Here is a 26,757-nt window from a genome sequence, read left to right on the forward strand (position 1 = left end):
TGTTCTTAAGTCGGCATTGCGCCTTTCGTATTTAATTCCGATGCAATTTCTGTGTTTCACCGTCAATAAGAAGGTCCAAGGGATACAGTAAACCTGAAGTGAAGCATCGGACTCTATAACTAGTGTCACAGGAATGATCAGTAGGAAGAGTCAGTCTTCTTGCCCTTAAGTCGGCATTGTGCCTTTTGTATTTAATTTCGATGCAATTTCTGTGTTTCATCGTCAATAAGAAGGTCCAAGGGATACAGTAAACCTGAAGTGAAGCATCGGAATCTATAACGAGTGTTACAGGAATGGTTCATAACATAGTCAGTAAGAAGTGTCGGTCTACATGTACTTAAGTCGGCATTGTGCCTTTTGTATTTCATTCCGATGCCATTTCTGTGTTTCATTGTCAATAAGTAGTTCCAAGGCATACAGTAAACCTGGAGTGAAACATGGAAATCAATAACTAGTGTCACAGGAATGGATCAAAACATAGTCAGTAAGAAGTGTCGGTCTTCATGTACTTAAGTCGGCATTGTGCATTTTGTATTTAATTACGATGCAATTTCTGTGTTTCATCGTCAATAAGATGGTCCAAGGGATACAGTAAACCTGAAGTGAAGCATCGGAATCTATAACTAGTGTCACAGGAATGGACAGTAGGAAGAGTCAGTCTTCTTGTCCTTAAGTCGGCATTGTGCCCTTTGTATTTATTTCCGATGCAATTTCAGTGTTTCATCGTCAATAAGAAGGTCCAAGGGATACAGTAAGCCTGAAGTGAAGCATCGGAATCTATAACTAGTGTTACAGGAATGGTTCAAAACATAGTCAGTAAGAAGTGTCGGTCTTCATGTACTTAAGTCGGCATTGTGCATTTTGTATTTAATTACGATGCAATTTCTGTGTTTCATCGTCAATAAGATGGTCCAAGGGATACAGTGAACCTGAAGTGAAGCATCGGAATCTATAACTAGAGTCACAGGAATGGTCAGTAGGAAGAGTCAGTCTTCTTGTCCTTAAGTCGGCATTGTGCTCTTTGTATTTAATTCCGATGCAATTTCAGTGTTTCATCGTCAATAAGAAGGTCCAAGGGATACAGTGAACCTGAAGTGAAGCATCGGAATCTATAACTCGTGTCACAGGAATGGTTCAAAACATAGTCAGTAAGAACTGTCGGTCTTCATGTACTTAAGTCGGCATGGTGCCTTTTGTATTTAATTCCGATGCTATTTCTGTGTTTCATCGTCAATAAGAGGGTCCAAGGGATATAGTAAACCTGAAGTGAAGCATCGGAATCTATAAATAGTGTCACAGGAATGATCAGTAGGTAGAGTCAGTCTTCTTGTCCTTAAGTCGGCATTGTGCCTTTTGTATTTAATTCCCATGCAACTTCTGTGTTTCATCGTCAATAAGAAGGTCCAAGGGATACAGTAAACCTGAAGTGAAGCATCGGAATCTATAACTAGTGTTACAGGAATGGTTCAAAACATAGTCAGTAAGAAGTGTCGGTCTTCATGTACTTAAGTCGGCATTGTGCCTTTTGTATTTAATTCCGATGCAATTTCCGTGTTTCATCGGCAAGAAGATGGTCCAAGGGACACAGTAAACCTGGAGTGAAACATCGGAATCTATAACTAGTGTCACAGGAATGTATCAAAACATAGTCAGTAAGAAGTGTCGTTCTTCATGTACTTAAGTCGGCATTGCGCCTTTTGTATTTAATTCCGATGCAATTTCTGTGTTTCATCGTCAATAAGAAGGTCCAAGGGATACAGTAAACCTGAAGTGAAGCATCGGAATCTATAACTAGTGTCACTGGAATGATCGGTAGGAAGAGTCAGTCTTCTTGCCCTTAAGTCGGCATTGTGCCTTTTGTATTTAATTCCGATGCAGTTTCTGTGTTTCATCGTCAATAAGAAGGTCCAAGGGATACAGTAAACCTGGAGTGAAGCATGGAAATCTATAACTAGTGTCACAGGAGTGGGTCAAAACATAGACAGTAAGAAGTGTCAGTCTTCATGTACTTAAGTCGGCATTGAGCCTTTTGTATTTAATTCCGATTCAATTTCTGTGTTTCATCGTAAATAAGAAGGTCCAAGGGATACAGTAAACCTGAAGTGAATCATCGGAATCTATAACTAGTGTCAGAGGAATGGTTCAAAACTGAGACAGTAGGAAGAGTCAGTCTTCTTGTACTTAAGCCGGCATTGTGCCTTTTGTATTTAATTCCGATGCAATTTCTGTGTTTCATCGTCAATAAGAAGGTCCAAGGGATACAGTAAACCTGGTGTGAAGAATCGGAATCTATAACTAGTGTCACAGGAATGGTCAAAAGGAAGAGTCAGTCTTCTTGTCCTTAAGTCGGCATTGTGCCTTTTGTATTTAATTCCGATGCAATTTCAGTGTTTCATCGTCAATAAGAAGGTCCAAGGGATACAGTAAACCTGGAGTGAAGCATGGGAATCCATAACTAGTGTCACAGAAATGGTTCAAAACTTAGATAGTAGGAAGAGTCTGTCTTCTTGTACTTAACTCGGCATTGCGCATTTTGTATTTAATTCCGATGCAATTTCTGTGTTTCATCGTCAATAAGAAGGTCCAAGGGATACAGCAAACCTGAAGTGAAGCATAGGAATCTATAACTAGTGGCACAGGAATGGTCAGTACGAAGAGTCAGTCTTCTTGTCCTTAAGTCGGCATTGTGCCTTTCGTATTTAATTCCGATGCAATTTCTGTGTTTCATCGTCGATAAGAAGGTCCAAGGGATACAGTAAACCTGAAGTGAAGCATCGGAATCTATAACTAGTGTTGCAGGAATGGTTCAAAACTTAGTCAGTAAGAAGTGTCGGCCTTCATGTACTTAAGTCGGCATTGTGCCTTTTGTATGTAATTCCGATGCAATTTCTGTGTTTCATCGTCAATAAGAAGGTCCAAGGGATACAGAAAACCTGAAGTGAAGCATCGGAATCTGTAACTAGTGTCACAGGAATGGTTCAAAACATAGTCATTAGGAAGTGTCGGTCTTCATGTACTTAAGTCGGCATTGTGCCTTTTGTATGTAATTCCGATGCAATTTCTGTGTTTCATCGTCAATAAGAAGGTCCAAGGGATACAGTAAACCTGAAGTGAATCATCGGAATCTATAACTAGTGTCAGAGGAATGGTTCAAAACTGAGACAGTAGGAAGAGAGTCGACATTGTGCTTTTTGTTCTTAATTCCGATGCAATTTCTGTGTTTCACCGTCAATAAGAAGGTCCAAGGGATACAGTAAACCTGAAGTTAAGCATCGGAATCTATAACTAGTGTCACAGGAATGGTCAGTATGAAGAGTCAGTCTTCTTGTCCTTAGGTCGGCATTGTGCCTTTTGTATTTAATTCCGATGCATTTTCTGTGTTTCATCGTCAATAAGAAGGTCCAAGGGGTATAGTAAACCTGGAGTGAAGCATCGGAATCTATAACAAGTGTCACAGGAATGGTCAGTAGGAAGAGTCAGTGTTCTTGTCCTTAAGTCGGCATTGTGCCTTTTGTATTTAATTCCGATGCAATTTCTGTGTTTCATCGTCAATAAGAAGGTCCAAGGGGTATAGTAAACCTGGAGTGAAGCATCGGAATCTATAACAAGTGTCACAGGAATGGTCAGTAGGAAGAGTCAGTGTTCTTGTCCTTAAGTCGGCATTGTGCCTTTTGTATTTAATTCCGATGCAATTTCTGTGTTTCATCGTCAATAAGAAGGTTCAAGGGATACAGTAAACCTGAAGTTAAGCATCGGAATCTATAACTAGTGTCACAGGAATGGTCAGTATGAAGAGTCAGTCTTCTTGTCCTTAGGTCGGCATTGTGCCTTTTGTATTTAATTCCGATGCATTTTCTGTGTTTCATCGTCAATAAGAAGGTCCAAGGGATACAGTAAACCTAAAGTGAAGCATCGGAATCTATAACGTGTTTTGCAGGAATGGTTCAAAACATAGTCAGTTTGAAGTGTTGGTCTTCATGTACGTAAGTGGGCATTGTGCCTTTTGTATTTAATTCCGATGCAATTTCTGTGTTTCATCGTCAATAAGAAGGTCCAAGGGATACAGTGAACCTGAAGTGAAGCATCGGAATCTGTAACTAGTGTCACAGGAATGGTTCAAAACTTAGTCATTAAGAAGTGTCGGTCTTCATGTACTTAATTCAGCATGGTGCCTTTTGTATTTAATTCCGATGCACTTTCTGTGTTTCATCGTCAATAAGAAGGTCCAAGGGATATAGTAAACCTGAAGTGAAGCATCGGAATCCAAAAATAGTGTCACAGGAATGGTCAGTAGGAAGAGTCAGTCTTCTTGTCCTTAAGTCGGCATTGTGCCTTTTGTATTTAATTCCCATGCAACCTCTGTGTTTCATCGTCAATAAGAAGGTCCAAGGGATACAGTAAACCTGAAGTGAAGCATCGGAATCTATAACTAGTGTTACAGGAATGTTTCAAAACATGGTAAGAAGTGTCGGTCTTCATGTACTTACGTCGGAATTGTGCCTTTTGTATTTAATTCCGATGCAATTTCCGTGTTTCATCGGCAATAAGAAGGTCCCAGGGACACAGTAAACCTGGAGTGAAACATGGGAATCTATAACTAGTGTCACAGGAATGTATCAAAACATAGTCAGTAAGAAGTGTCGTTCTTCATGTACTTAAGTCGGCATTTCGCCTTTCGTATTTAATTCCGATGCAATTTCTGTGTTTCACCGTCAATAAGAAGGTCCAAGGGATACAGTAAACCTGGTGTGAAGAATCGGAATCTATAACTAGTCTCACAGGAATGGTCAGTAGGAAGAGTCAGTCTTCTTGTCCTTAAGTAGGCATTGTGCCTTTTGTATTTAATTCCGAAGCAATTTCAGTGTTTCATCGTCAATGAGAAGGTCCAAGTTATACAGTAAACCTTACGTGAAGCATCGGAATCTATAACTAGTGTCATAGGAATGGTTCAAAACATAGTCAGTAAGAAGTGTCGGTCTTCATGTACTTAAGTCAGCATTGTGCCTTTTGTATTTAATTCCGATGCAATTTCTGTGTTTCATCGTCAATAAGAAGGTCCAAGGGATACAGTGAACCTGGAGTGAAGCATCGGAATCTATAACTAGAGTCACAGGAATGGTTCAAAACATAGTCAATAAGAAGTGTCGGTCTTCATGTACTTAAGTCGGCATTGTGACTTTTGTATTTAATTCCGATGCAATTTCTGTGTTACATCGTCAATAAGAAGGTCCAAGGGGTACAGTAAACCAGGAGGTAAGCATCGGAATCTATAACTAGTGTCACAGGAATGGTCAGTAGCAAGAGTCAGTGTTCTTGTCCTTAAGTCGGCATTGTGCCTTTTGTATTTAATTCCGATGCAATTTCTGTGTTTCATCGTCAATACCAAGGTCCAAGGGATACAGTAAACCTGAAGTGAAGCATCGGAATCTATAACTAGTGTCACAGGAATGGTCAGTATGAAGAGTCAGTCTTCTTGTCCTTAAGTCGGCATTGTGCCTTTTGTATTTAATTCCGATGCATTTTCTGTGTTTCATCGTCAATAAGAAGGTCCAAGGGATACAGTAAACCTGAAGTGAAGCATCGGAATCTGTAACTAATGTTGCAGGAATGGTTCAAAACATAGTCAGTTTGAAGTGTTGGTCTTCATGTACTTAAGTCGGCATTGTGCCTTTTGTATTTAATTCGAATGCAATTTCTGTGTTTCATCGTCAATAGGAAGTTCCAAGGGATAATGTAAACCTGAAGTGAAGCATCGGAATCTATAACTAGTGTTGCAGGAATGGTTCAAAACTTAGTCAGTAGGATGTGTCGGTCTTCATGTACTTAAGTCGGCATTGTGCCTTTTGTATTTAATTCCGATGCAATTTCTGTGTTTCATCGTCAATAAATAGGTACAAGGGATACAGTGAACCTGAAGTGAAGCATCGGAATCTATAACTAATGTCACAGGAATGGTCCAAAACATAGTCAGTAAGAAGTGTCGGTCTTCATGTACTTAAGTCAGCATGGTGCCTTTTGTATTTAATTCCGATGCGATTTCTGTGTTTCATCGTCAATAAGAAGGTCCAAGGGATATAGTAAACCTGAAGTGAAGCATCGGAATCCAAAAATAGTGTCACAGGAATGGTCAGTAGGAAGAGTCAGTCTTCTTGTCCTTAAGCCGGCATTGTGCCTTTTGTATTTAATTCCCATGCAACTTCTGTGTTTCATTGTGAATAAGAAGGTCCAAGGGATACAGTAAACCTGAAGTGAAGTATCGGAATCTATAACTAGTGTTACAGGAATGTTTCAAATCATAGTAAGAAGTGTCGGTCTTCATGTACTTAAGTCGGCATTGTGCCTTTTGTATTTAATTCCGATGCAATTTCCGTGTTTCATCGGCAATAAGAAGGTCCAAGGGACACAGTAAACCTATAGTGAAACATGGGAATCTATAACTAGTGTCACAGGAATCTATCAAAACATAGTCAGTAAGAAGTGTCGTTCTTCATGTACTTAAGTCGGCATTGCGCCTTTCGTATTTAATTCAGATGCAATTTCTGTGTTTCATCGTCAATAAGAAAGTCCAAGGGATACAGTAAACCTGGAGTGAAGCATGGAAATCTATAACTAGTGTCACAGGAGTGGGTCAAATCATAGTAAGTAAGAAGTGTCAGTCTTCATGTACATATGTCGGCATTGAGCCTTTTGTATTTAATTCCGATGCAATTTCTGTGTTTCATCGTCAATAAGAAGGTCCAAGGGATACAGTGAACCTGGAGTGAAGCATCGGAATCTATAACTAATGTCACAGGAATGGTCCAAAACATAGTCAGTAAGAAGTGTCGGTCTTCATGTACTTAAGTCAGCATGGTGCCTTTTGTATTTAATTCCGATGCGATTTCTGTGTTTCATCGTCAATAAGAAGGTCCAAGGGATATAGTAAACCTGAAGTGAAGCATCGGAATCCAAAAATAGTGTCACAGGAATGGTCAGTAGGAAGAGTCAGTCTTCTTGTCCTTAAGCCGGCATTGTGCCTTTTGTATTTAATTCCCATGCAACTTCTGTGTTTCATTGTGAATAAGAAGGTCCAAGGGATACAGTAAACCTGAAGTGAAGTATCGGAATCTATAACGAGTGTTACAGGAATGGTTCATTACATAGTCAGTAAGAAGTGTCGGTCTTCATGTACTTAAGTCGGCATTGTGCCTTTTGTATTTCTTTCCGATGCCATTTCTGTGTTTCATCGTCAATAAGTAGGTCCAAGGCATACAGTAAACCTGGAAGGAAACATGGAAATCAATAACTAGTGTCACAGGAATGGATCAAAACACAGTTAGTAAGAAGTGTCGGTCTTCATGTACTTAAGTCAGCATTGTGCCTTTTGTATTTAATTCCGATGCAGTTTCTGTGTTTCATCGTCAATAAGAAGGTCCAAGGGATACAGTAAACCTGGAGTGAAGCATGGAAATCTATAACTAGTGTCACAGGAGTGGGTCAAATCATAGTAAGTAAGAAGTGTCAGTCTTCATGTACATATGTCGGCATTGAGCCTTTTGTATTTAATTCCGATTCAATTTCTGTGTTTCATCGTCAATAAGAAGGTCCAAGGGATACAGTATACCTGAAGTGAATCATCGGAATCTATAACTAGTGTCAGAGGAATGGTTCAAAACTGAGACAGTAGGAAGAGAGTCGACATTGTGCTTTTTGTTCTTAATTCCGATGCAATTTCTGTGTTTCACCGTCAATAAGAAGGTCCAAGGGATACAGTAAACCTGGTGTGAAGAATCGGAATCTATAACTAGTGTCACAGGAATGGTCAGTAGGAAGAGTCAGTCTTCTTGTCCTTAAGTCGGCACTGTGCCTTTTGTATTTAATTCCGAAGCAATTTCAGTGTTTCATCGTCAATAAGAAGGTCCAAGTTATACAGTAAACCTTACGTGAAGCATCGGAATCTATAACTAGTGTCATAGGAATGGTTCAAAACATAGTCAGTAAGAAGTGTCGGTCTTCATGTACTTAAGTCAGCATTGTGCCTTTTGTATTTAATTCCGATGCAATTTCTGTGTTTCATCGTCAATAAGAAGGTCCAAGGGATACAGTGAACCTGGAGTGAAGCATCGGAATCTATAACTAGAGTCACAGGAATGGTTCAAATCATAGTCAATAAGAAGTGTCGGTCTTCATGAACTTAAGTCGGCATTGTGCCTTTTGTATTTAATTCCGCTGCAATTTCTGTGTTACATCGTCAATAAGAAGGTCCAAGGGGTACAGTAAACCAGGAGTGAAGCATCGGAATCTATAACTAGTGTCACAGGAATGGTCATTAGGAAGAGTCAATGTTCTTGTCCTTAAGTCGGCATTGTGCCTTTTGTATTTAATTCCGATGCATTTCTGTGTTTCATCGTCAATACGAAGGTCCTAGGGATACAGCAAACCTGAAGTGAAGCATCGGAATCTATAACTAGAGTCACAGGAATGGTTCAAATCATAGTCAATAAGAAGTGTCGGTCTTCATGAACTTAAGTCGGCATTGTGCCTTTTGTATTTAATTCCGCTGCAATTTCTGTGTTACATCGTCAATAAGAAGGTCCAAGGGGTACAGTAAACCAGGAGTGAAGCATCGGAATCTATAACTAGTGTCACAGGAATGGTCATTAGGAAGAGTCAATGTTCTTGTCCTTAAGCCGGCATTGTGCCTTTTCTATTTAATTCCCATGCAACTTCTGTGTTTCATCGTCAATAAGAAGGTCCAAGGGATACAGTAAACCTGAAGTGAAGTATCGGAATCTATAACTAGTGTTACAGGAATGTTTCAAATCATAGTAAGAAGTGTCGGTCTTCATGTACTTAAGTCGGCATTGTGCGTTTTGTATTTATTTCCGATGCAATTTCCGTGTTTCATCGGCAATAAAAAGGTCCAAGGGACACAGTAAACCTGGAGTGAAACATCGGAATCTATAACTAGTGTCACAGGAATGTATCAAAACACAGTCAGTAAGAAGTGTCGTTCTTCATGTACTTAAGTCGGCATTGCGCCTTTCGTATTTAATTCCGATGCAATTTCTGTGTTTCATCGTCAATAAGAAGGTCCAAGGGATACAGTAAACCTGAAGTGAAGCATCGGAATCTATAACTAGTGTTGCAGGAATGGTTCAAAACATAGTCAGTTTGAAGTGTTGGTCTTCATGTACTTAAGTCGGCATTGTGCATTTTGTATTTAATTCCGATGCAATTTCTGTGTTTCATCGTCAATAAGAAGGTCCAAGGGATACAGTGAACCTGAAGTGAAGCATCGGAATCTATAACTAGTGTCACAGGAATGGTTCAAAACATAGTCATTAAGAAGTGTCGGTCTTCATGTACTTAAGTCAGCATGGTGCCTTTTGTATTTAATTCCGATGCACTTTCTGTGTTTCATCGTCAATAAGAAGGTCCAAGGGATATAGCAAACCTGAAGTGAAGCATCGGAATCCAAAAATAGTGTCACAGGAATGGTCAGTAGGAAGAGTCAGTCTTCTTGTCCTTAAGTCGGAATTGTGCCTTTTGTATTTAATTCCCATGCAACCTCTGTGTTTCATCGTCAATAAGAAGGTCCAAGGGATACAGTAAACCTGAAGTGAAGCATCGGAATCTATAACTAGTGTCACAGGAATGGTTCAAAACATAGTCATTAAGAAGTGTCGGTCTTCATGTACTTAAGTCAGCATGGTGCCTTTTGTATTTAATTCCGATGCACTTTCTGTGTTTCATCGTCAATAAGAAGGTCCAAGGGATATAGCAAACCTGAAGTGAAGCATCGGAATCCAAAAATAGTGTCACAGGAATGGTCAGTAGGAAGAGTCAGTCTTCTTGTCCTTAAGTCGGAATTGTGCCTTTTGTATTTAATTCCCATGCAACCTCTGTGTTTCATCGTCAATAAGAAGGTCCAAGGGATACAGTAAACCTGAAGTGAAGCATCGGAATCTATAACTAGTGTCACAGGAATGGTTCAAAACATAGTCATTAAGAAGTGTCGGTCTTCATGTACTTAAGTCAGCATGGTGCCTTTTGTATTTAATTCCGATGCACTTTCTGTGTTTCATCGTCAATAAGAAGGTCCAAGGGATATAGCAAACATGAAGTGAAGCATCGGAATCCAAAAATAGTGTCACAGGAATGGTCAGTAGGAAGAGTCAGTCTTCTTGTCCTTAAGTCGGAATTGTGCCTTTTGTATTTAATTCCCATGCAACCTCTGTGTTTCATCGTCAATAAGAAGGTCCAAGGGATACAGTAAACCTGAAGTGAAGCATCGGAATCTATAACTAGTGTTACAGGAATGTTTCAAAACATAGTAAGAAGTGTCGTTCTTCATGTACTTAAGTCGGCATTGCGCCTTTCGTATTTAATTTCGATGCAATTTCTGTGTTTCATCGTCAATAAGAAGGTCAAAGGGATACAGTAAACCTGAAGTGAAGCATCGGAATCTATAACGAGTGTTACAGGAATGGTTCATAACATAGTCAGTCAGAAGTGTCGGTCTTCATGTACTTAAGTCGGCATTGTGCCTTTTGTATTTCTTTCCGATGCCATTTCTGTGTTTCATCGTCAATAAGTAGGTCCAAGGCATACAGTAAAACTGGAAGGAAACATGGAAATCAATAACTAGTGTCACAGGAATGGATCAAAACATAGTTAGTAAGAAGTGTCGGTATTCATGTACTTAAGTCAGCATTATGCCTTTTGTATTTAATTCCGATGCAGTTTCTGTGTTTCATCGTCAATAAGAAGGTCCAAGGGATACAGTAAACCTGGAGTGAAAAATGGAAATCTATAACTAGTGTCACAGGAGTGGGTCAAATCATAGTAAGTAAGAAGTGTCAGTCTTCATGTACTTATGTCGGCATTGAGCCTTTTGTATTTAATTCCGATTCAATTTCTGTGTTTCATCGTCAATAAGAAGGTCCAAGGGATACAGTAAACCTGAAGTGAATCATCGGAATCTATAACTAGTGTCAGAGGAATGGTTCAAAACTGAGACAGTAGGAAGAGAGTCGACATTGTGCTTTTTGTTCTTAATTCCGATGCAATTTCTGTGTTTCACCGTCAATAAGAAGGTCCAAGGGATACAGTAAACCTGGTGTGAAGAATCGGAATCTATAACTAGTGTCACAGGAATGGTCAGTAGGAAGAGTCAGTCTTCTTGTCCTTAAGTCGGCATTGTGCCTTTTGTATTTAATTCCGAAGCAATTTCAGTGTTTCATCGTCAATAAGAAGGTCCAAGTTATACAGTAAACCTTACGTGAAGCATCGGAATCTATAACTAGTGTCATAGGAATGGTTCAAAACATAGTCAGTAAGAAGTGTCGGTCTTCATGTACTTAAGTCAGCATTGTGCCTTTTGTATTTAATTCCGATGCAATTTCTGTGTTTCATCGTCAATAAGAAGGTCCAAGGGATACAGTGAACCTGGAGTGAAGCATCGGAATCTATAACTAGAGTCACAGGAATGGTTCAAATCATAGTCAATAAGAAGTGTCGGTCTTCATGCACTTAAGTCGGCATTGTGCCTTTTGTATTTAATTCCGATGCAATTTCTGTGTTACATCGTCAATAAGAAGGTCCAAGGGGTACAGTAAACCAGGAGTGAAGCATCGGAATCTATAACTAGTGTCACAGGAATTGTCACTAGGAAGAGTCAATGTTCTTGTCCTTAAGTCGGCATTGTGCCTTTTGTATTTAATTCCGATGCATTTCTGTGTTTCATCGTCAATACGAAGGTCCAAGGGATACAGTAAACCTGAAGTGAAGCATCGGAATCTATAACTATTGTCACAGGAATGGTCAGTATGAAGAGTCAGTCTTCTTGTCCTTAAGTCGGCATTGTGCCTTTTGTATTTAATTCCGATGCATTTTCTGTGTTTCATCGCCAATAAGAAGGTCCAAGGGATACAGTAAACCTGAAGTGAAGCATCGGAATCTGTAACTAATGTTGCAGGAATGGTTCAAAACATAGTCAGTTTGAAGTGTTGGTCTTCATGTACTTAAGTCGGCATTGTGCCTTTTGTATTTAATTCCGATGCAATTTCTGTGTTTCATCGTCAATTAGAAGGTCCAAGGGATAATGTAAACCTGAAGTGAAGCATCGGAATCTATAACTAGTGTTGCAGGAATGGTTCAAAACTTAGTCAGTAGGATGTGTCGGTCTTCATGTACTTAAGTCGGCATTGTGCCTTTTGTATTTAATTCCGATGCAATTTCTGTGTTTCATCGTCAATAAGTAGGTCCAAGGGATACAGTGAACCTGAAGTGAAGCATCGGAATCTATAACTAATGTCACAGGAATGGTCCAAAGCATAGTCAGTAAGAAGTGTCGGTCTTCATGTACTTAAGTCAGCATGGTGCCTTTTGTATTTAATTCCGATGCGATTTCTATGTTTCATCGTCTATAAGAAGGTCCAAGGGATATAGTAAACCTGAAGTGAAGCATCGGAATCCAAAAATAGTGTCACAGGAATGGTCAGTAGGAAGAGTCAGTCTTCTTGTCCTTAAGCCGGCATTGTGCCTTTTGTATTTAATTCCCATGCAACTTCTGTGTTTCATCGTCAATAAGAAGGTCCAAGGGATACAGTAAACCTGAAGTGAAGTATCGGAATCTATAACTAGTGTTACAGGAATGTTTCAAATCATAGTAAGAAGTGTCGGTCTTCATGTACTTAAGTCGGCATTGTGCCTTTTGTATTTATTTCCGATGCAATTTCCGTGTTTCATCGGCAATAAAAAGGTCCAAGGGACACAGTAAACCTGGAGTGAAACATCGGAATCTATAACTAGTGTCACAGGAATGTATCAAAACACAGTCAGTAAGAAGTGTCGTTCTTCATGTACTTAAGTCGGCATTGCGCCTTTCGTATTTAATTCCGATGCAATTTCTGTGTTTCATCGTCAATAAGAAGGTCCAAGGGATACAGTAAACCTGAAGTGAAGCATCGGAATCTATAACTAGTGTTGCAGGAATGGTTCAAAACATAGTCAGTTTGAAGTGTTGGTCTTCATGTACTTAAGTCTCCATTGTGCATTTTGTATTTAATTCCGATGCAATTTCTGTGTTTCATCGTCAATAAGAAGGTCCAAGGGATACAGTGAACCTGAAGTGAAGCATCGGAATCTATAACTAGTGTCACAGGAATGGTTCAAAACATAGTCATTAAGAAGTGTCGGTCTTCATGTACTTAAGTCAGCATGGTGCCTTTTGTATTTAATTCCGATGCACTTTCTGTGTTTCATCGTCAATAAGAAGGTCCAAGGGATATAGCAAACCTGAAGTGAAGCATCGGAATCCAAAAATAGTGTCACAGGAATGGTCAGTAGAAAGAGTCAGTCTTCTTGTCCTTAAGTCGGCATTGTGCCTTTTGTATTTAATTCCCATGCAACCTCTGTGTTTCATCGTCAATAAGAAGGTCCAAGGGATACAGTAAACCTGAAGTGAAGCATCGGAATCTATAACTAGTGTTACAGGAATGTTTCAAAACATAGTAAGAAGTGTCGGTCTTCATGTACTTAAGTCGGCATTGTGCCTTTTTTATTTAATTCCGATGCAATTTCCGTGTTTCATCGGCAATAAGAAGGTCCAAGGGACACAGTAAACCTGGAGTGAAACATGGGAATCTATAACTAGTGTCACAGGAATCTATCAAAACATAGTCAGTAAGAAGTGTCGTTCTTCATGTACTTAAGTCGGCATTGCGCCTTTCGTATTTAATTCCGATGCAATTTCTGTGTTTCATCGTCAATAAGAAGGTCCAAGGGATACAGTAAACCTGAAGTGAAGCATGGGAATCCATAACTAGTGTCACAGGAGTGATCAGTAGGAAGAGTCAGTCTTCTTGCCCTTAAGTCGGCATCGTGCCTTTTGTATTTAATTTCGATGCAATTTCTGTGTTTCATCGTCAATAAGAAGGTCCAAGGGATACAGTAAACCTGAAGTGAAGCATCGGAATCTATAACGAGTGTTACAGGAATGGTTCATAACATAGTCAGTAAGAAGTGTCGGTCTTCATGTACTTAAGTCGGCATTGTGCCTTTTGTATTTCTTTCCGATGCCATTTCTGTGTTTCATCGTCAATAAGTAGGTCCAAGGCATACAGTAAAACTGGAAGGAAACATGGAAATCAATAACTAGTGTCACAGGAATGGATCAAAACATAGTTAGTAAGAAGTGTCGGTCTTCATGTACTTAAGTCAGCATTATGCCTTTTGTATTTAATTCCGATGCAGTTTCTGTGTTTCATCGTCAATAAGAAGGTCCAAGGGATACAGTAAACCTGGAGTGAAGCATGGAAATCTATAACTAGTGTCACAGGAGTGGGTCAAATCATAGTAAGTAAGAAGTGTCAGTCTTCATGTACTTATGTCGGCATTGAGCCTTTTGTATTTAATTCCGATTCAATTTCTGTGTTTCATCGTCAATAAGAAGGTCCAAGGGATACAGTAAACCTGAAGTGAATCATCGGAATCTATAACTAGTGTCAGAGGAATGGTTCAAAACTGAGACAGTAGGATGAGAGTCGACATTGTGCTTTTTGTTCTTAATTCCGATGCAATTTCTGTGTTTCACCGTCAATAAGAAGGTCCAAGGGATACAGTAAACCTGGTGTGAAGAATCGGAATCTATAACTAGTGTCACGGGAATGGTCAGTAGGAAGAGTCAGTCTTCTTGTCCTTAAGTCGGCATTGTGCCTTTTGTATTTAATTCCGAAGCAATTTCAGTGTTTCATCGTCAATAAGAAGGTCCAAGTTATACAGTAAACCTTACGTGAAGCATCGGAATCTATAACTAGTGTCATAGGAATGGTTCAAAACATAGTCAGTAAGAAGTGTCGGTCTTCATGTACTTAAGTCAGCATTGTGCCTTTTGTATTTAATTCCGATGCAATTTCTGTGTTTCATCGTCAATAAGAAGGTCCAAGGGATACAGTGAACCTGGAGTGAAGCATCGGAATCTATAACTAGAGTCACAGGAATGGTTCAAATCATAGTCAATAAGAAGTGTCGGTCTTCATGCACTTAAGTCGGCATTGTGCCTTTTGTATTTAATTCCGATGCAATTTCTGTGTTACATCGTCAATAAGAAGGTCCAAGGGGTACAGTAAACCAGGAGTGAAGCATCGGAATCTATAACTAGTGTCACAGGAATGGTCAGTAGGAAGAGTCAATGTTCTTGTCCTTAAGTCGGCATTGTGCCTTTTGTATTTAATTCCGATGCAATTTCTGTGTTTCATCGTCAATACGAAGGTCCAAGGGATACAGTAAACCTGAAGTGAAGCATCGGAATCTATAACTAGTGTCACAGGAATGGTCAGTATGAAGAGTCAGTCTTCTTGTCCTTAAGCCGGCATTGTGCCTTTTGTATTTAATTCCCATGCAACTTCTGTGTTTCATCGTCAATAAGAAGGTCCAAGGGATACAGTAAACCTGAAGTGAAGTATCGGAATCTATAACTAGTGTTACAGGAATGTTTCAAATCATAGTAAGAAGTGTCGGTCTTCATGTACTTAAGTCGGCATTGTGCCTTTTGTATTTAATTCCGATGCAATTTCTGTGTTTCAGCGTCAATAAGAAGGTCCAAGGGATACAGTGAACCTGAAGTGAAGCATCGGAATCTATAACTAGTGTCACAGGAATGGTTCAAAACATAGTCATTAAGAAGTGTCGGTCTTCATGTACTTAAGTCAGCATGGTGCCTTTTGTATTTAATTCCGATGCACTTTCTGTGTTTCATCGTCAATAAGAAGGTCCAAGGGATATAGTAAACCTGAAGTGAAGCATCGGAATCCAAAAATAGTGTCACAGGAATGGTCAGTAGGAAGAGTCAGTCTTCTTGTCCTTAAGTCGGCATTGTGCCTTTTGTATTTAATTCCCATGCAACCTCTGTGTTTCATCGTCAATAAGAAGGTCCAAGGGATACAGTAAACCTGAAGTGAAGCATCGGAATCTATAACTAGTGTTACAGGAATGTTTCAAAACATAGTAAGAAGTGTCAGTCTTCATGTACTTAAGTCGGCATTGTGCCTTTTGTATTTAATTCCGATGCAATTTCCGTGTTTCATCGGCAATAAGAAGGTCCAAGGGACACAGTAAACCTGGAGTGAAACATGGGAATCTATAACTAGTGTCACAGGAATCTATCAAAACATAGTCAGTAAGAAGTGTCGTTCTTCATGTACTTAAGTCGGCATTGCGCCTTTCGTATTTAATTCCGATGCAATTTCTGTGTTTCGTCGTCAATAAGAAGGTCCAAGGGATACAGTAAACCTGAAGTGAAGCATGGGAATCCATAACTAGTGTCACAGGAGTGATCAGTAGGAAGAGTCAGTCTTCTTGCCCTTAAGTCGGCATCGTGCCTTTTGTATTTAATTTCGATGGAATTTCTGTGTTTCATCGTCAATAAGAAGGTCCAAGGGATACAGTAAACCTGAAGTGAAGCATCGGAATCTATAACGAGTGTTACAGGAACGGTTCATAACATAGTCAGTAAGAAGTGTCGGTCTTCTTGTACTTAAGTCGGCATTGTGCCTTTTGTATTTCTTTCCGATGCCATTTCTGTGTTTCATCGTCAATAAGTAGGTCCAAGGCATACAGTAAACCTGGAAGGAAACATGGAAATCAATAACTAGTGTCACAGGAATGGATCAAAACATAGTTAGTAAGAAGTGTCGGTCTTCATTTACTTAAGTCAGCATTGTGCCTTTTGTATTTAATTCCGATGCAGTTTCTGTGTTTCATCGTCAATAAGAAGGTCCAAGGGATACAGTAAACCTGGAGTGAAGCATGGAAATCTATAACTAGTGTCACAGGAGTGGGTCAAATCATAGTAACTAAGAAGTGTCAGTCTTCATGTACTTATGTCGGCATTGAGCCTTTTGTATTTAATTCCGATTCAATTTCTGTGTTTCATCGTCAATAAGAAGGTCCAAGGGATACAGTAAACCTGAAGTGAATCATCGGAATCTATAACTAGTGTCAGAGGAATGGTTCAAAACTGAGACAGTAAGAAGAGAGTCGACATTGTGCTTTTTGTTCTTAATTCCGATGCAATTTCTGTGTTTCACCGTCAATAAGAAGGTCCAAGGGATACAGTAAACCTGGTGTGAAGAATCGGAATCTATAACTAGTGTCACAGGAATTGTCAGTAGGAAGAGTCAGGCTTCTTGTCCTTAAGTCGGCATTGTGCCTTTTGTATTTAATTCCGAAGCAATTTCAGTGTTTCATCGTCAATAAGAAGGTCCAAGTTATACAGTAAACCTGAAGTGAAGCATCGGAATCTGTAACTAATGTTGCAGGAATGGTTCAAAACATAGTCAGTTTGAAGTGTTGGTCTTCATGTACTTAAGTCGGCATTGTGCCTTTTGTATTTAATTCCGATGCAATTTCTGTGTTTCATCGTCAATAAGAAGGTCCAAGGGATAATGTAAACCTGAAGTGAAGCATCGGAATCTATAACTAGTGTTGCAGGAATGGTTCAAAACTTAGTCAGTAGGATGTGTCGGTCTTCATGTACTTAAGTCGGCATTGTGCCTTTTGTAATTAATTCCGATGCAATTTCTGTGTTTCATCGTCAATAAGTAGGTCCAAGGGATACAGTGAACCTGAAGTGAAGCATCGGAATCTATAACTAATGTCACAGGAATGGTCCAAAGCATAGTCAGTAAGAAGTGTCGGTCTTCATGTACTTAAGTCAGCATGGTGCCTTTTGTATATAATTCCGATGCGATTTCTATGTTTCATCGTCAATAAGAAGGTCCAAGGGATATAGTAAACCTGAAGTGAAGCATCGGAATCCAAAAATAGTGTCACAGGAATGGTCAGTAGGAAGAGTCAGTCTTCTTGTCCTTAAGCCGGCATTGTGCCTTTTGTATTTAATTCCCATGCAACTTCTGTGTTTCATCGTCAATAAGAAGGTCCAAGGGATACAGTAAACCTGAAGTGAAGTATCGGAATCTATAACTAGTGTTACAGGAATGTTTCAAATCATAGTAAGAAGTGTCGGTCTTCATGTACTTAAGTCGGCATTGTGCCTTTTGTATTTATTTCCGATGCAATTTCCGTGTTTCATCGGCAATAAAAAGGTCCAAGGGACACAGTAAACCTGGAGTGAAACATCGGAATCTATAACTAGTGTCACAGGAATGTATCAAAACATAGTCAGTAAGAAGTGTCGTTCATCATGTACTTAAGTCGGCATTGCGCCTTTCGTATTTAATTCCGATGCAATTTCTGTGTTTCATCGTCAATAAGAAGGTCCAAGGGATACAGTAAACCTGAAGTGAAGCATCGGAATCTATAACTAGTGTTGCAGGAATGGTTCAAAACATAGTCAGTTTGAAGTGTTGGTCTTCATGTACTTAAGTCGGCATTGTGCATTTTGTATTTAATTCCGATGCAATTTCTGTGTTTCATCGTCAATAAGAAGGTCCAAGGGATACAGTGAACCTGAAGTGAAGCATCGGAATCTATAACTAGTGTCACAGGAATGGTTCAAAACATAGTCATTAAGAAGTGTCGGTCTTCATGTACTTAAGTCAGCATGGTGCCTTTTGTATTTAATTCCGATGCACTTTCTGTGTTTCATCGTCAATAAGAAGGTCCAAGGGATATAGTAAACCTGAAGTGAAGCATCGGAATCCAAAAATAGTGTCACAGGAATGGTCAGTAGGAAGAGTCAGTCTTCTTGTCCTTGAGTCGGCATTGTGCCTTTTGTATTTAATTCCCATGCAACCTCTGTGTTTCATCGTCAATAAGAAGGTCCAAGGGATACAGTAAACCTGAAGTGAAGCATCCGAATCTATAACTAGTGTTACAGGAATGTTTCAAAACATAGTAAGAAGTGTCGGTCTTCATGTACTTAAGTCGGCATTGTGCCTTTTGTATTTAATTCCGATGCAATTTCCGTGTTTCATCGGCAATAAGAAGGACCAAGGGACACAGTAAACCTGGAGTGAAACATGGGAATCTATAACTAGTGTCACAGGAATCTATCAAAACATAGTCAGTAAGAAGTGTCGTTCTTCATGTACTTAAGTCGGCATTGCGCCTTTCGTATTTAATTCCGATGCAATTTCTGTGTTTCATCGTCAATAAGAAGGTCCAAGGGATACAGTAAACCTGAAGTGAAGCATGGGAATCCATAACTAGTGTCACAGGAGTGATCAGTAGGAAGAGTCAGTCTTCTTGCCCTTAATTCGGCATCGTGCCTTTTGTATTTAATTTCGATGCAATTTCTGTGTTTCATCGTCAATAAGAAGGTCCAAGGGATACAGTAAACCTGAAGTGAAGCATCGGAATCTATAACGAGTGTTACAGGAATGGTTCATAACATAGTCAGTAAGAAGTGTCGGTCTTCATGTACTTAAGTCGGCATTGTGCCTTTTGTATTTCTTTCCGATGCCATTTGTGTGTTTCATCGTCAATAAGTAGGTCCAAGGCATACAGTAAAACTGGAAGGAAACATGGAAATCAATAACTAGTGTCACAGGAATGGATCAAAACATAGTTAGTAAGAAGTGTCGGTCTTCATGTACTTAAGTCAGCATTATGCCCTTTGTATTTAATTCCGATGCAGTTTCTGTGTTTCATCGTCAATAAGAAGGTCCAAGGGATACAGTAAACCTGGAGTGAAGCATGGAAATCTATAACTAGTGTCACAGGAGTGGGTCAAATCATAGTAAGTAAGAAGTGTCAGTCTTCATGTACTTATGTCGGCATTGAGCCTTTTGTATTTAATTCCGATTCAATTTCTGTGTTTCATCGTCAATAAGAAGGTCCAAGGGATACAGTAAACCTGAAGTGAATCATCGGAATCTATAACTAGTGTCAGAGGAATGGTTCAAAACTGAGACAGTAGGAAGAGAGTCGACATTATGCTTTTTGTTCTTAATTCCGATGCAATTTCTGTGTTTCATCGTCAATAAGAAGGTCCAAGGGATACAGTAAACCTGGTGTGAAGAATCGGAATCTATAACTAGTGTCACAGGAATGGTCAGTAGGAAGAGTCAGTCTTCTTGTCCTTAAGTCGGCATTGTGCCTTTTGTATTTAATTCCGAAGCAATTTCAGTGTTTCATCGTCAATAAGAAGGTCCAAGTTATACAGTAAACCTTACGTGAAGCATCGGAATCTATAACTAGTGTCATAGGAATGGTTCAAAACATAGTCAGTAAGAAGTGTCGGTCTTCATGTACTTAAGTCAGCATTGTGCCTTTTGTATTTAATTCCGATGCAATTTCTGTGTTTCATCGTCAATAAGAAGGTCCAAGGGATACAGTGAACCTGGAGTGAAGCATCGGAATCTATAACTAGTGTCACAGGAATGGTCAGTAGGAAGAGTCAATGTTCTTGTCCTTAAGTCGTCATTGTGCCTTTTGTATTTAATTCCGATGCAATTTCTGTGTTTCATCGCCAATACGAAGGTCCAAGGGATACAGTAAACCTGAAGTGAAGCATCGGAATCTATAACTAGTGTCACAGGAATGGTCAGTATGAAGAGTCAGTCTTCTTGTCCTTAAGCCGGCATTGTGCCTTTTGTATTTAGTTCCCATGCAACTTCTGTGTTTCATCGTCAATAAGAAGGTCCAAGGGATACAGTAAACCTGAAGTGAAGTATCGGAATATATAACTAGTGTTACAGGAATGTTTCAAATCATAGTAAGAAGTGTCGGTCTTCATGTACTTAAGTCGGCATTGTGCTTTTTGTATTTAATTCCGATGCAATTTCTGTGTTTCATCGTCAATAAGAAGGTCCAAGGGATACAGTGAACCTGAAGTGAAGCATCGGAATCTATAACTAGTGTCACAGGAATGGTTCAAAACATAGTCATTAAGAAGTGTCGGTCTTCATGTACTTAAGTCAGCATGGTGCCTTTTGTATTTAATTCCGATGCACTTTCTGTGTTTCATCGTCAATAAGAAGGTCCAAGGGATATATTAAACCTGAAGTGAAGCATCGGAATCCAAAAATAGTGTCACAGGAATGGTCAGTAGGAAGAGTCAGTCTTCTTGTCCTTAAGTCGGCATTGTGCCTTTTGTATTTAATTCCCATGCAACCTCTGTGTTTCATCGTCAATAAGAAGGTCCAAGGGATACAGTAAACCTGAAGTGAAGCATCGGAATCTATAACTAGTGTTACAGGAATGTTTCAAAACATAGTAAGAAGTGTCAGTCTTCATGTACTTAAGTCGGCATTGTGCCTTTTGTATTTAATTCCGATGCAATTTCCGTGTTTCATCGGCAATAAGAAGGTCCAAGGGACACAGTAAACCTGAAGTGAAGCATCGGAATCTATAACGAGTGTTACAGGAATGGTTCATAACATAGTCAGTAAGAAGTGTCGGTCTTCTTGTACTTAAGTCGGCATTGTGCCTTTTGTATTTCTTTCCGATGCCATTTCTGTGTTTCATCGTCAATAAGTAGGTCCAAGGCATACAGTAAACCTGGAAGGAAACATGGAAATCAATAACTAGTGTCACAGGAATGGATCAAACATAGTTAGTAAGAAGTGTCGGTCTTCATTTACTTAAGTCAGCATTGTGCCTTTTGTATTTAATTCCGATGCAGTTTCTGTGTTTCATCGTCAATAAGAAGGTCCAAGGGATACAGTAAACCTGGAGTGAAGCATGGAAATCTATAACTAGTGTCACAGGAGTGGGTCAAATCATAGTAAGTAAGAAGTGTCAGTCTTCATGTACTTATGTCGGCATTGAGCCTTTTGTATTTAATTCCGATTCAATTTCTGTGTTTCATCGTCAATAAGAAGGTCCAAGGGATACAGTAAACCTTAAGTGAATCATCGGAATCTATAACTAGTGTCAGAGGAATGGTTCAAAACTGAGACAGTAGGAAGAGAGTCGACATTGTGCTTTTTGTTCTTAATTCCGATGCAATTTCTGTGTTTCACCGTCAATAAGAAGGTCCAAGGGATACAGTAAACCTGGTGTGAAGAATCGGAATCTATAACTAGTGTCACAGGAATGGTCAGTAGGAAGAGTCAGGCTTCTTGTCCTTAAGTCGGCATTGTGCCTTTTGTATTTAATTCCGAAGCAATTTCAGTGTTTCATCGTCAATAAGAAGGTCCAAGTTATACAGTAAACCTTACGTGAAGCATCGGAATCTATAACTAGTGTCATAGGAATGGTTCAAAACATAGTCAGTAAGAAGTGTCGGTCTTCATGTACTTAAGTCAGCATTGTGCCTTTTGTATTTAATTCCGATGCAATTTCTGTGTTTCATCGTCAATAAGAAGGTCCAAGGGATACAGTGAACCTGGAGTGAAGCATCGGAATCTATAACTAGAGTCACAGGAATGGTTCAAATCATAGTCAATAAGAAGTGTCGGTCTTCATGCACTTAAGTCGGCATTGTGCCTTTTGTATATAATTCCGATGCAATTTCTGTGTTACATCGTCAATAAGAAGGTCCAAGGGGTACAGTAAACCAGGAGTGAGGCATCGGAATCTATAACTAGTGTCACAGGAATGGTCAGTAGGAAGAGTCAATGTTCTAGTCCTTAAGTCGGCATTGCGCCTTTTGTATTTAATTCCGATGCAATTTCTGTGTTTCATCGTCAATACGAAGGTCCAAGGGATACAGTAAACCTGAAGTGAAGCATCGGAATCTATAACTAGTGTCACAGGAATGGTCAGTATGAAGAGTCAGTCTTCTTGTCCGTAAGTCGGCATTGTGCCTTTTGTATTTAATTCCGATGCATTTTCTGTGTTTCATCGCCAATAAGAAGGTCCAAGGGATACAGTAAACCTGAAGTGAAGCATCGGAATCTATAACTAGTGTTACAGGAATGTTTCAAATCATAGTAAGAAGTGTCGGTCTTCATGTACTTAAGTCGGCATTGTGCCTTTTGTATTTATTTCCGATGCAATTTCCGTGTTTCATCGGCAATAAAAAGGTCCAAGGGACACAGTAAACCTGGAGTGAAACATCGGAATCTATAACTAGTGTCACAGGAATGTATCAAAACATAGTCAGTAAGAAGTGTCGTTCTTCATGTACTTAAGTCGGCATTGCGCCTTTCGTATTTAATTCAGATACAATTTCTGTGTTTCATCGTCAATAAGAAGGTCCAAGGGATACAGTAAACCTGAAGTGAAGCATCGGAATCTATAACTAGTGTTACAGGAATGTTTCAAAACATAGTAAGAAGTGTCGGTCTTCATGTACTTAAGTCGGCATTGTGCCTTTTGTATTTAATTCCGATGCAATTTCCGTGTTTCATCGGCAATAAGAAGGTCCAAGGGATACAGTAAACCTGAAGTGAATCATCGGAATCTATAACTAGTGTCAGAGGAATGGTTCAAAATTGAGACAGTAGGAAGAGAGTCGACATTGTGCTTTTTGTTCTTAATTCCGATGCAATTTCTGTGTTTCACCGTCAATAAGAAGGTCCAAGGGATACAGTAAACCTTGTGTGAAGAATCGGAATCTATAACTAGTCTCACAGGAATGGTCAGTAGGAAGAGTCAGTCTTCTTGTCCTTAAGTCGGCATTGTGCCTTTTGTATTTAATTCCGAAGCAATTTCAGTGTTTCATCGTCAATAAGAAGGTCCAGGTTATACAGTAAACCTTACGTGAAGCATCGGAATCTATAACTAGTGTCATAGGAATGGTTCAAAACATAGTCAGTAAGAAGTGTCGGTCTTCATGTACTTAAGTCAGCATTGTGCCTTTTGTATTTAATTCCGATGCAATTTCTGTGTTTCATCGTCAATAAGAAGGTCCAAGGGATACAGTGAACCTGGAGTGAAGCATCGGAATCTATAACTAGAGTCACAGGAATGGTTCAAAACATAGTCAATAAGAAGTGTCGGTCTTCATGTACTTAAGTCGGCATTGTGCCTTTTGTATTTAATTCCGATGCAATTTCTGTGTTACATCGTCAATAAGAAGGTCCAAGGGGTACAGTAAACCAAAAGGTAAGCATCGGAATCTATAACTAGTGTCACAGGAATGGTCAGTAGGAAGAGTCAGTGTTCTTGTCCTTAAGTCGGCATTGTGCCTTTTGTATTTAATTCCGATGCAATTTCTGTGTTTCATCGTCAATACGAAGGTCCAAGGGATACAGTAAACCTGAAGTGAAGCATCGGAATCTATAACTAGTGTCACAGGAATGGTCAGTATGAAGATTCAGTCTTCATGTCCTTAAGTCGGCATTGTGCCTTTTGTATTTAATTCCGATGCATTTTCTGTGTTTCATCGTCAATAAGAAGGTCCAAGGGATACAGTAAACCTGAAGTGAAGCATCGGAATCTGTAACTAATGTTGCAGGAATGGTTCAAAACATAGTCAGTTTGAAGTGTTGGTCTTCATGTACTTAAGTCGGCATTGTGCCTTTTGTATTTAATTCCGATGCAATTTCTGTGTTTCATCGTAAATAGGAAGGTCGAAGGGATAATGTAAACCTGAAGTGAAGCATCGGAATCTATAACTAGTGTTGCAGGAATGGTTCAAAACTTAGTCAGTAGGATGTGTCGGTCTTCATGTACTTAAGTCGGCATTGTGCCTTTTGTATTTAATTCCGATGCAATTTCTGTGTTTCATCGTCAATAAGTAGGTGCAAGGGATACAGTGAACCTGAAGTGAAGCATCGGAATCTATAACTAATGTCACAGGAATGGTCCAAAACATAGTCAGTAAGAAGTGTCGGTCTTCTTGTACTTAAGTCAGCATGGTGCCTTTTGTATTTAATTCCGATGCGATTTTTGTGTTTCATCGTCAATAAGAAAGTCCAAGGGATATAGTAAACCTGAAGTGAAGCATCGGAATCCAAAAATAGTGTCACAGGAATGGTCAGTAGGAAGAGTCAGTCTTCTTGTCCTTAAGCCGGCATTGTGCCTTTTGTATTTAATTCCCATGCAACTTCTGTGTTTCATCGTGAATAAGAAGGTCCAAGGGATACAGTAAACCTGAAGTGAAGTATCGGAATCTATAACTAGTGTTACAGGAATGTTTCAAATCATAGTAAGAAGTGTCGGTCTTCATGTACTTAAGTCTGCATTGTGCCTTTTGTATTTATTTCCGATGCAATTTCCGTGTTTCGTCGGCAATAAAAAGGTCCAAGGGACACAGTAAACCCGGAGTGAAACATCGGAATCTATAACTAGTGTCACAGGAATGTATCAAAACATAGTCAGTAAGAAGTGTCGTTCTTCATGTACTTAAGTCGGCATTGCGCCTTTCGTATTTAATTCCGATGCAATTTCTGTGTTTCATCGTCAATAAGAAGGTCCAAGGGATACAGTAAACCTGAAGTGAAGCATCGGAATCTATAACTAGTGTTGCAGGAATGGTTCAAAACATAGTCAGTTTGAAGTGTTGGTCTTCATGTACTTAAGTCGGCATTGTGCCTTTTGTATTTAATTCCGATGCAATTTCTGTGTTTCATCGTCAATAAGAAGGTCCAAGGGATACAGTGAACCTGAAGTGAAGCATCGGAATCTATAACTAGTGTCGCAGGAATGGTTCAAAACATTGTCATTAAGAAGTGTCGGTCTTCATGTACTTAAGTCAGCATGGTGCCTTTTGTATTTAATTCCGATGCACTTTCAGTGTTTCATCGTCAATAAGAAGGTCCAAGGGATATAGTAAACCTGAAGTGAAGCATCGGAATCCAAAAATAGTGTCACAGGAATGGTCAGTAGGAAGAGTCAGTCTTCTTGTCCTTAAGTCGGCATTGTGCCTTTTGTATTTAATTCCCATGCAACCTCTGTGTTTCATCGTCAATAAGAAGGTCCAAGGGATACAGTAAACCTGAAGTGAAGCATCGGAATCTATAACTAGTGTTACAGGAATGTTTCAAAACATAGTAAGAAGTGTCGGTCTTCATGTACTTAAGTCGGCATTGTGCCTTTTGTATTTAATTCCGATGCAATTTCCGTGTTTCATCGGCAATAAGAAGGTCCAAGGGACACAGTAAACCTGGAGTGAAACATGGGAATCTATAACTAGTGTCACAGGAATCTATCAAAACATAGTCAGTAAGAAGTGTCGTTCTTCATGTACTTAAGTCGGCATTGCGCCTTTCGTATTTAATTCCGATGCAATTTCTGTGTTTCACCGTCAATAAGAAGGTCCAAGGGATACAGTAGACCTGAAGTGAAGCATGGGAATCCATAACTAGTGTCACAGGAGTGATCAGTAGGAAGAGTCAGTCTTCTTGCCCTTAAGTCGGCATCGTGCCTTTTGTATTTAATTTCGATGCAATTTCTGTGTTTCATCGTCAATAAGAAGGTCCAAGGGATACAGTAAACCTGAAGTGAAGCATCGGAATCTATAACGAGTGTTACAGGAATGGTTCATAACATAGTCAGTAAGAAATGTCGGTCTTCATGTACTTAAGTCGGCATTGTGCCTTTTGTATTTCTTTCCGATGCCATTTCTGTGTTTCATCGTCAATAAGTAGGTCCAAGGCATACAGTAAACCTGGAAGGAAACATGGAAATCAATAACTAGTGTCACAGGAATGGATCAAAACATAGTTAGTAAGAAGTGTCGGTCTTCATGTACTTAAGTCAGCATTGTGCCTTTTGTATTTAATTCCGATGCAGTTTCTGTGTTTCATCGTCAATAAGAAGGTCCAAGGGATACAGTAAACCTGGAGTGAAGCATGGAAATGTATAACTAGTGTTACAGGAGTGGGTCAAATCATAGTAAGTAAGAAGTGTCAGTCTTCATGTACTTATGTCGGCATTGAGCCTTTTGTATTTAATTCCGATTCAATTTCTGTGTTTCAT

The sequence above is a fragment of the Schistocerca americana genome, unplaced genomic scaffold (genome assembly GCF_021461395.2).
Source record: "Schistocerca americana isolate TAMUIC-IGC-003095 unplaced genomic scaffold, iqSchAmer2.1 HiC_scaffold_46, whole genome shotgun sequence".
Lineage (NCBI taxonomy): Eukaryota > Metazoa > Arthropoda > Insecta > Orthoptera > Acrididae > Schistocerca > Schistocerca americana.